The 11080-nt window shown below is 43.9% G+C and overlaps 1 long non-coding RNA gene across 1 annotated transcript; it reads left to right on the top strand.

Annotated features, from left to right (window-relative positions):
* Positions 1-5549: 5549 nt before the first annotated feature.
* LOC134495031 (uncharacterized) lies at positions 5550-7357 on the top strand. The gene is made up of 3 exons (XR_010067743.1): positions 5550-5959; positions 6611-6736; positions 7169-7357. It is a non-coding gene; the product is annotated as an uncharacterized LOC134495031 (long non-coding RNA).
* Positions 7358-11080: the final 3723 nt, after the last annotated feature.

Raw genomic sequence — 11080 nt, 5'->3', positions numbered from 1 at the left:
GCGTTCCAGATGAGATCCTTCTATTTCAGAAAGTGCCTGAAAAATAGTATCCTGCTTAAACAGGACGTATACTCATGAACTGATTCAGACATCCATCTCCCTGCAAAATCTTTGGAGTACCTGCATAGCAAAATACTGCTTTTTTCCCAGCCCCTTCTCTTGTGATGATTGGCAGTTGGGGAGGGAAACAAGGCTGGAGATGTGCCAATCCCTGTCTGTAATGTAGCCCTTTTGACTGACTGACTGACTGACTGATTGATTATGTACTCTCAAGTGGTTTTCAACTCCTAGGGACCCCATAGATAGATTTTCTCCATGAGGATCTCTCCCTAACCTGGTCTTTCAGGTCTCCCAAAGGTGCACCCATCACCACTGTAACAGAGTCCATTTACCTTGCAACGTAGCCCTTAAACCTGTAAATAATTATAGCTCCACCTGTCAGCATCACACCTGTATCAGGATAGCAACCAGCAGTTTGAGCAACAAGTTTTATGCTGGTAGAGACGGGGGGCAAGATTTTATCTCGGCAGTAAGGAAGACTTCAGCAAAGGATCGTTACCTTGTGGTGGTGCTGGAGCTTGAGCACCTCAATGATGCCATGAGCTAAACCGTGAAGGGCCACTCAAGACGGGAAGGTCATGACAGAGAGGTCAGACTAAATGCGATCCCTGGGGAAGGTAATGGCAACCCACCCCAGTATTCTTGCCGTGAAAACTCAATGGATCAGTACAACCAGAGATATGTCGGTATACCATCGGAAGATGAGACCCCCAGGTCAGAAGATGGTCAAAATGCTACTGGGGAGGAACAGAGGATGAGTTCAACTAGTCCCAGACGTGATGACGCAGCTAGCTCAAAGCCGAAAGGACGGCTAGCGGCCGACGGTGCTGGTGGTGAACAGCGAATCCGATGTTCTAAGGATCAACACTCCATTGGAACCTGGAATGTAAGATCTATGAGCCAGGGCAAAGTGGATGTGGTTATTGGTGAGATGTCAAGATTAAAGATAGACATTCTGGGCGTCAGTGAACTGAAATGGACTGGAATGGGCCACTTCACATCAAAGGACCACCAGATCTACTACTGTGGACAAGAGGACCACAGGGGAAATGGAGTAGCCTTCATAATGAATAGTAAAGTGGCTAAAGCAGTGCTTGGATACAATCCAAAAAACGATAGAATGATCTCAATTCGAATTCAGGGCAAGCCATCTAACATCACAGTGATCCAAATATACGCCCCAACCACAGATGCTGAAGAAGCTGAAGTAGAGCAGTTCTATGAGGATCTGCAGCACCTACTGGACAACACGCCTAAAAGAGATGTTATTTTCATCACGGGAGACTGGAATGCTAAGGTGGGCAGTCAATTGACACCTGGAATTACAGGTAAGCATCGCCTGGGAGAACAAAACGAAGCAGGACATAGGCTGATAGAATTTTGCCAAGACAACTCACTCTGCATAACGAACAGCCTCTTCCAACAACCTAAGAGACGGCTTTATACATGGACTTCACCAGATGGACAACACCGAAATCAGATTGACTACATCCTTTGCAGCCAAAGGTGGCGGACATCTATACAGTCGGTAAAAACAAGACCTGGAGCTGACTGTAGTTCTGATCACGAACTTCTTATTGCACAATTTAGGACCAGACTAAAGAGATTAGGGAAGACCCACAGATCAGCTAGATATGAGCTCACTAATATTCCTAAGGAATATGCAGTGGAGGTGAAGAATAGATTTAAGGGACTGGACTTAGTAGATAGGGTCCCGGAAGAACTCTGGACAGAAGTTGGCAGCATTGTTCAGGAGGCGGCAACAAAATACATCCCAAAGAAAGAGAAGACCAAGAAGGCAAAATGGTTGTCTGCTGAGACACTAGAAGTAGCCCAAGAAAGAAGGAAAGCAAAAGGCAACAGTGATAGGGGGAGATATGCCCAATTAAATGCAAAATTCCAGAGGTTAGCCAGAAGAGATAAGGAATTATTTTTAAACAAGCAATGCGTGGAAGTGGAAGAAGACAATAGAATAGGAAGGACAAGAGACCTCTTCCAGAAAATTAGAAACATCGGAGGTAAATTCCAGGCCAAAATGGGTATGATCAAAAACAAAGATGGCAAGGACCTAACAGAAGAAGAAGAGATCAAGAAAAGGTGGCAAGAATATACAGAAGACCTGTATAGGAAGGATAACAATATCGGGGATAGCTCTGACAGTGTGGTCAGTGAGCTAGAGCCAGACATCCTGAAGAGTGAGGTTGAGTGGGCCTTAAGAAGCATTGCTAATAACAAGGCAGCAGGAGATGACGGCATCCCAGCTGAACTGTTCAAAATCTTGCAAGATGAGGCTGTCAAGGTAATGCATGCTATATGCCAGCAAATTTGGAAAACACAAGAATGGCCATCAGGCTAGAGAAAATCAACTTATATCCCCATACCAAAAAAGGGAACACAAAAGAATGTTCAAACTATCGAACAGTGGCACTCATTTCACATGCCAGTAAGGTAATGCTCAAGATCCTGCAAGGTAGACTTCAGCAGTTCATAGAGAGAGAATTGCCAGATGTACAAGCTGGGTTTAGAAAAGGCAGAGGAACTAGGGACCAAATTGCCAATATCTGCTGGATAATGGAAAAAGCCAGGGAGTTTCAGAAAAACATCTATTTCTGTTTTATTGACTGTTCTAAAGCCTTTGACTGTGTGGACCATAACAAATTGTGGCAAGTTCTTAGCGGTATGGGGATACCAAGTCATCTTGTCTGCCTCGTGAAGAATCTGTATAACGACCAAGTAGCAACAGTAAGAACAGACCACGGAACAACGGACTGGTTTAAGATTGGGAAAGGAGTATGGCAGGGCTGTATACTCTCACCCTAAATATTCAAGTTGTACACAGAACACATCATGCCACATGCTGGGCTTGAGGAATCCAAGGCTGGAGTTAAAATCGCTGGAAGAAACATTAACAATCTCAGATATGCAGATGATACCACTTTGATGGCTGAAAGCGAAGAGGAACTGAGGAGCCTTATGATGAAGGTGAAAGAAGAAAGTGCAAAAGCTGGCTTGCAGCTAAACCTCAAAAAAACCAAGATTATGGCAACCAGCTGGATTGATAACTGGCAAATAGAGGGAGAAAATGTAGAAGCAGTGAAAGACTTTGTATTTCCAGGTGCGAAGATTACTGCAGATGCTGACTGCAGTCAGGAAATCAGAAGACGCTTAATCCTTGGGAGAAGAGCAATGACCAATCTCGATAAAATAGCTAAGAGCAGAGAGATCACACTGACAACAAAGGTCCGCATAGTTAAAGCAATGGTGTTCCCCGTGGTAACATATGGCTGCAAGAGCTGGACCATAAGGAAGGCTGAGCGAAGGAAGATCGATGCTTTGGAACTGTGGTGTGGGAGGAAAATCCTGAGAGTGCCTTGGACTGCAAGAAGATCAAACCAGTCCATCCTCCAGGAAATAAAGCCAGACTGCTCACTTGAGGGAATGAAATTAAAGGCAAAACTGAAGTACTTTGGCCACCTAATGAGAAGACAGGACACCCTGGAGAAGATGCTGATGCTGGGGAGAGTGGAGGGCAAAAGGAAGAGGGGCCGACCAAGGGCAAGATGGACAGATGATATTCTAGAGGTGACGGACTCGTCCCTGGGGGAGCTGGGGGTGGCCACGACCGACAGGAAGCTCTAGCGTGGGCTGGTCCATGAAGTCACGAAGACGCAGAAGCAACTAAACAAATAACACAACAGCGAGAAAGAGGGCCACGTTGCCTACATTTGTATCTCTGTTCCTCCCTTTCCAGTTTGCTGCGAAATGAAGATGGGTTTTCCCAAGGCAGAAGACTGTGAAGTGGCAAGGCATAACAGTTTCTCTAAACGGTGTGGAAAGAAGAAATCATCTATGGAACAGAAAGATGTTTCCTTTATTAAAGGGAAGTCGTCGTTCGTGGCCCCATAGAATGGCACCTTTTTTGGTTTGATACAGAAACGAACAGTTGACATATTTATGCAGCTTTTCCTAAGCTGGTGCAGTCCAGACATATTCTCATTGTGCCACATCCCAGAAAGTCTAGAGCAGGGTTTCTCATCCTCAACAGCTTTAAAAATGTGTGGCCTTCAACTCCCAGAATTCCTCAGCCAGTATGTTGGCTGGGGAATTCTGGGAATTGAAGTCCACACATCTTAAAGTTGCAGAGATTGAGAAATACTACAGGTAGTCCTCAACGACCACAATCAGGACCAGAATTTCCATCATAAGTCATTGCAGTCATAAGTCGAGTCACCACATGACTGGGTCTGATTTTACAACCATTTTTATGGTGGTCGTTAGCAAATCCAGCTTCCCCAATAGGCATTTTTTGCTGGAAAACTGCAAAAATGTCCCAAAATGACTGCTGGACACTGCAACCAATTGTAAATGCGAGCTGGTTGCCAAGCACCCAAAATGCAATCATGTGACTGTGGGGGCGTGTGTGGCTTTTGCAATGCCCAGTAGTGCTTTACGGGGTACCCATTCCAAGGCCGTCATAACTTTGGACCATCGTTAAACGAACAGCCGTAAGTCGAGGACTACCTGTAGTCTAGAGGGCATCTGACTGGATAGTCTGTGCTTGTATTTACTGGCTGGTGCAATATGGACACACGCAGGATTAGAGGCACCTTCACATGCTTTTCCTCCAATGTGATCTATGCCATCATCTGCCAGCAATGCCTTTCTGGATTCTACGCAGGACAAACGGGACAAAACTTTGCACGAAAGCATTAATGGGCACAGGTTTGACATCAGGGCTCCCAACAAAGCCCAGGAGTGTCAGAGCATTTCAGCCTCCCAGGACATTTTATGGCAGACCTCAGAGTGACTGGTTTGGAAAAGCAAGACCTCCAACAGTGCCGTGGAGTAAGAAAGTGTTGAACTCACACGCATCCGATGGCTGCAGCTCACAAAGGTTATGCCTTTTCGTGAAATTTGTTAGCCTAGAAAAGTGCCACCGCACTCCTTTTGAATTTTTTACTTTTACAGTATGCTATTTAGCAGCATTTGTATGATGCAGATTTCTAAACCATCTTATTTCTTTTAAGGCCGCTGGTCCACATGGAGGAAACCTGTTCACGCTATTTCATTTGTTTGGGGTTTTCGGGCCTTGCTGTGATGGTTTTCAGCTCTCTCAGAAACCCCCGTTTCTTCCGTTATTTAACCCTGGTTTGACGGAATTAACCATAATTGGCAGGGTTCACTCCGTACATATCAATTAGCCAACAAACCGTTATTAAAAATCAAGGCTTAATTAACCCAACCAATATCTGTTTGCATGTCTCTGTTCCTACTGACTTGACTGTATGCAGAAAAAAGCAGCATTGTGTTGTTGCAATAGAAGCTGTGCCCCTTTTCTATGTGTGTTGTGATGTCGCAGGCAGGGACGAAATGGAGCAGCAGCCTCCAGGATATGACCCTGTTTGTACACTGATTATTATGCGAAAGGAAAAAAAAAAAACTCCTAGCAGAAATTATTAACCAAAATGAGTCGGTATAAATAACAAAACCCTGTTGGCTCCCAGTAGGAAGGTTCACAGCATTGGCAGAATAACAACAAAAACGCAAGTGCTTTCTGAGAAACCCAAGCATCAAACATACGTCATTCACAAACAGTTTTGCACGCTTGCCACTTACTGAAAGAACCAGCACACGGCTTGGATCATTTCTTTCTAGGAGATGCTGTCACACGCTCCTTACCTTGCTGGTAACGTGAGTAACCTGGATGGAACAAAATTCCTTATGTGGTCAGGTGTGCTAATCTTCTGTCAACAGGAATACTTAAACTGCGATAAGGCTGAAGGACAAGGTTAATGCAAGGAGGCGGGTCTGAACCGTGAGAGCCAGGCCATTCAGCGCCTTTGAAACACGAGCCTTGAGATCCAGATCTGGACTTCACTGCCACCGGGGTAAATTGGAGGTACATTTTAATCAACGCAAATGTCACACTTAGATGGCCAGGAGAAGCAAAATTGGCATTGTGTGAAAACAAATTCAACATACTTGTTGATGCAAAAGTGCAAGCCACAGTGACTTTTATTTATTTTATTTTATTATTATGAATATACTAGCCACCCATCTCCAGTGAACTCTGGATGATGCCATGATGTCATTGCACAAACAAGGTGATTTATGTAGTTTACACAAGCAGTTTGATTTTGCCTGGCCATCCCAAGGACGCCCATCCTCTTCCTTTAGCCTTTCACACGACGAAGCTGCAATTATATGCAGATTTATTTGGGACCCATTGTATTAGCTTCACTAAGAAGATACACGTAAGATTTCTCTGAGGGGAGAAATTTACAGCTCCTGAGGATGCTTTTAAGCAGAGTTACTTGGGAGTCAATCCTCCATAATGTTACTTGTTTTTCTTTTGAATTGGTTGGTAATTTTAACATGTTTTTATACTTAGAGGGGGCTACTTGCTATGTTTTTTATGGCCACCTGTTTATATTTGATCAGTAAAAATGGGATTTTTCAAGCCAGACCTTTAAATGTTCCCGTGTCTATTATATTCCATATTTTCTAGCTGCGACTTACTTTTTTTTCTTTTCTTAATTTATCCTTTAAGAACCTTTGCAGTGGAAACCCTGAATCCAGAAACCTCTTGGAAATCACAGGTCTTATTCCAAGCTCCTTGCCTCTATTTTTTTTTTTTTTTTCTGCATCTAAATATGCCAAATCATCAAATAACAAGGTGATTTTCTTTTAGTCCATCAAAAACCAAGTAATTTGTCAAACCCATTTTATTCAGCCATCCATTTCTTCTCCTGGTAAATTTAACAGCACCTTCCTTGATTTGTTTTTAATTCAACAGCTTAAGAATGCCTTTAATCCCCAACTTGACTTTCAAGACTTGATTTTTCCCCAACTTGACTTTCAAGACTTTTAACACTGAACTAAGCAATATTGCCATCATGTGCATTTTTTTAACCTCAGGCCTTTCTTCTATGCCATGAACTCATGTAACAAAAATGAAAAAAACAACAACTGATTTTTATCATAATACAGGTAGACCTTGTTTAGCAACCACAATTGCAACCAGCAACTTGGTTGTTAAACAAAGCGGTTGTTAAGTGAAACCACAACTGTGCTTATGACCTTACTTCAGCTTTCCTTTGCTTTACAGACCAGCGAAGGTCATAAATGTGAGGATTGGTCGCAAAGTCACTTTTTCATCACCATCGTAACAGCAAACCATCACTAAATGAGGCAGTTGCTAAATGAGGACTACCCTTAGTGTTCCCTTTTTTTAGTGTTATGAGTTTGTTCAAAGATAATCTGGTTGGTTTGTTTATAGGTTTTCAATCTCCTGCCAGAGAAGGAAATCTCAATCTAAAGAGTCCCCCTTTTGTGGGGGAGATGGGCAGTGATAGAAATTTGAAAAATAAATACATAAATAAATAAATAATCTGTAATCTGTTGACATCCTTCTGGAAATTTGCCCAGATGAAATATTTTCCAGGTGAGTAATGGAAGAGCAGGAAGGGGTTGTGGGGTATATTGATTAAAGGCATCAGGATGGAAACCAGGAGACCGTGAGTTCCAGTCCCACCTGAGGCACAAAACCCGGCTGGGTGACCTTGGTCCAGTCCTCCTCTCTCAGCCCAATTCACCCCACAGGGCTGTTGTGGGGAAAATAGGAGGAGGAGGAAGGAGTATTAGGTATGTTCACTGCCTTGAGTTATTTATAAAAATAATAAAGTTGGGACAAAAAAAAATCTAAAAAAAGATTAAAAACCAAGCTGTTAACACTTCCATTATTTGGACCATCCCCTTTTAGCAGTGGAAGCTAAAATTTTCAGTTGCCAATCGAAAGCACCCAGTAAGAGCATTCTTCCGTCTTTCTCTTGCACAAATTTCTATGGAAAGAAACTGCACCCGAATTCCATGGCCAAGTTTGCCAACGAAACCATGTTGTCATCAGGGCTTGCTCACAACACAGCCTCTGCTTCAGTGCACACAGCCATAACAAGGCTGTCCCAGGTTGCGTATGTTTGCTCAAGCGGAACACAACCACCTAGACAAAACTGGATGAACCTGGTCTGAAGGACGGTTAGAAAGGAGAAAGTCACAGAGCAATTTATTTATCCTCGAGAAAGCAAAGTTCACATTTCATGCTTAAAGGGCCAGACCAACCTCCTGCGGGTTGAGAAAGTCGTCTCAGTAGCGAATCAACATTCACGACTGGCAGGGACCTGGATCCAGTGCCATTTACACACACACATACACCCCTCCAGGATTAGTGGGTTACAACGTTTAAGGGCACTTGGTCCTGATAATTGGTAAAAATTGGATATGCAAATGGAATTTTCTCACAGGGTTTCTGGCCTATTACTGGATTCTCTGTGCAACACAAGAATGGCAGTGCCTTTGAGGTGGTGATGCCAGGCCTTGGTGGGCACGGATGAAGCCCTGGAAAATATGGTGACTCTGCTTAGCTGAAATTAACAGACTGTCAGCTTTGCAAGGTAGTCCAGACAAGAAGCACACCCAGAAGAACTAGCCCTACTTTATTGTAAGGTTGATTAACAGAATCTTGCAAGTCTGAAAGTACATTTTCCCCTTTACAGCCCAAGAAACTAGGGAGGGTCCCTTCTGAGATGTTTGCCACACCCCCATTCCTTCTGCAGGCTATGCCATCTCTAATCTGACCGTTCCCCAGGCACCCTCTTTGCCCTGTCTCCCAAGGTCATTCCCACACACCATTACACAGGTCTGGCAATATAACATCTTTAAAATGTGGTTGGTAGAATTTCCTTATTCCTCTTTAGTATTCCTCTGTTGACCTCCAAGGAATCAGGACAGCGAGATGATGTCAGGGTTCATTGTGCTAAGACAGAACCTGGTCTAGCTGGCACAACAAACGGGTAGAAACTATGGCTGGGTTTATGCATCCCACTAAGCCATTATAGCTTAGCACCTCTGGCACCACTTGCCAGGGTCATGTGAACCCGGTCAATGTCTGGGTTTTTTTTTAAAACACTGAGAAGCCCCAGACATTGACTGGGTTCACAAATTCCACTCAGCCACAGTGGGATTTGTTTGGTTTTGTATCAGCATCCACTGGACACTCAGCCAATAAATGGTGGTTTATGCAGTAAGCCATACTTAATAAGCCATGGGTTAGCATGGACAAATCTGTGTACTGAATATTGACCCATCGTGGTAACCGATAACATGACCTTGCATATTACACAAATCCCGCCAGTACTGCTTTCTTCTGTGTCAGTTGTTGCTGAACGAGATTGGGCGGTGAATAAATTTAATAAACAAATAATAAGTAAATAAACCACAGTTAAACCATGACTTCATGTAATGCACAAACATGGTCAAAGCAGCCTCTCAACTTAAGGAAAGTGGGCCTGCCCTTGATGGGTTTAGCTGCCCTGTTCTGCAGCTTTTCCCCTTGTGCAATATCCTTTTGGAGATTTCCATGGTGACATGGTAGTTTTCTTTAACAGCGTTTACAGTCTTATTTTCAGTTCCCTTTCTAAGAATCTCAGGCATGAAATCTGCAAAGATCCTTCTCTTGCCCAGTCGTGCCAGTTCAGGTGTCATCAACCTAGACACGAAGTAATTTTACTTTGTTACCCCGATATGCACCACCCTTCTTTTACACTAACCTGCCTCTACCGTTCTGTTGCTTGTTCGTTGTTTGGGGAATGATCCATTTAGGATTTCATTTTAATCCGTTTTTGTACTTGCCAGTCTGATTATTGTGCTGTATTTACCAACTGGGGGCCTTTGTATTGGACAGGGGGAAGCATCCTGCGCTGCTACTAATTCTCATCCAGTTTGATGGGAAGGAATGTGCTTTTCTCCTTCTCCAACAGAAGAGAGACATCCCACCCCCATCCCCAGTGGAGGGTGTGTGTGCGTGTGTGTGTCTGTCTGTCTGTGTCTGTGTGTGTGTCTGTGTGTGCACACTTTCCCTTGCTTAGAAAGGAAATGGCCAAAGGGATCCATGTCATTTCTCTCACTGTATTACTGCCACACTCACGGTTGTAAAAGACAGCCTTTAGCACCCCTCCAGCACTACTTGGTATGATTTTTTTATCCAGAGACCCAGAATAAATAATGCAGCTTTGCCATTTTCATTGCTCATTTTCTGAACTAAAGGTTTCACTCACTCACTACTCACGCATAGCCTAGGCTAGTCATGAGTTCCAGAAGAATCAAGGTAAGAATAATAGAATCCTACAGTTGGAAAGGACCTTAGAGGTCTTCTACCCCAATGTAATGGTTGCCAACCTCCTGCCCAGTAAAACACCTCTGACAGATGATCATCCACCTCTTTTGCAGTGCAGGAGAACTTGGCGTTTCATGACGCAGCCTGCCCCACTGACTAACCTCCTCTACAGTCAGGAAATTCCTACTAAGGTCCAGGCTGAACCTCCTTCCTTGTAGCTTTAACCCACTGCTTCTGATCTTGCCTCTCTGGGGTAAGAGACGATAAGCCCACTCCCTTTTCAATGTGACACCAACCTTTCAGATGTTTGAAGACTGCCGCCGTATCCCCCGTCATACCCAGATCCTTTAATCTCATAGGGCACCAACCATGTATGGTGTCTTGTTTGATCTCGTGGCCCCAAAGTTCTTACAAGTATACTAACCAGTCCATCAAGACTTGACCGATCCTGCTGCCACACTTGTCACAGAGCGAGCTGGTTCACTCAAGAACCAGCCTGACATATCAGTGAGAACATTCCACCATCATCATGGTAACATGTGGTTAACATATATTAGCACAATCATCTTTCCAACAGCGTGCAGACTCCCCTATGCATCAACTCAGCCTCAAGGGAAGACATTGGAAGGAGACTCAGGTTGGGAGGTACAGGCAACCAGGGTGGGTTCAGGGCTGTAACAGAAATGGCCAAAACCAGCATCTAGCAACCTTTGCTACCTCAAGCAACACTTGAGTCCTCTCAGAACTGTCATCAAGATAAATTCAGAAGGAAGCCCTCTAAGAATTGGGTAGTGAACAAAGACTCTTTTGCAGGAGAAGAAAACTGCTCCACAAGGCCAGAGCACCAAC

This window comes from Candoia aspera, chromosome 3, assembly GCF_035149785.1.
Source record: "Candoia aspera isolate rCanAsp1 chromosome 3, rCanAsp1.hap2, whole genome shotgun sequence".
In the NCBI taxonomy this organism is placed as follows: Eukaryota; Metazoa; Chordata; class Lepidosauria; order Squamata; family Boidae; genus Candoia; species Candoia aspera.
Note: the sequence above shows the minus strand (reverse complement) of the source record. Positions and strands in the feature narration are given on the sequence as shown.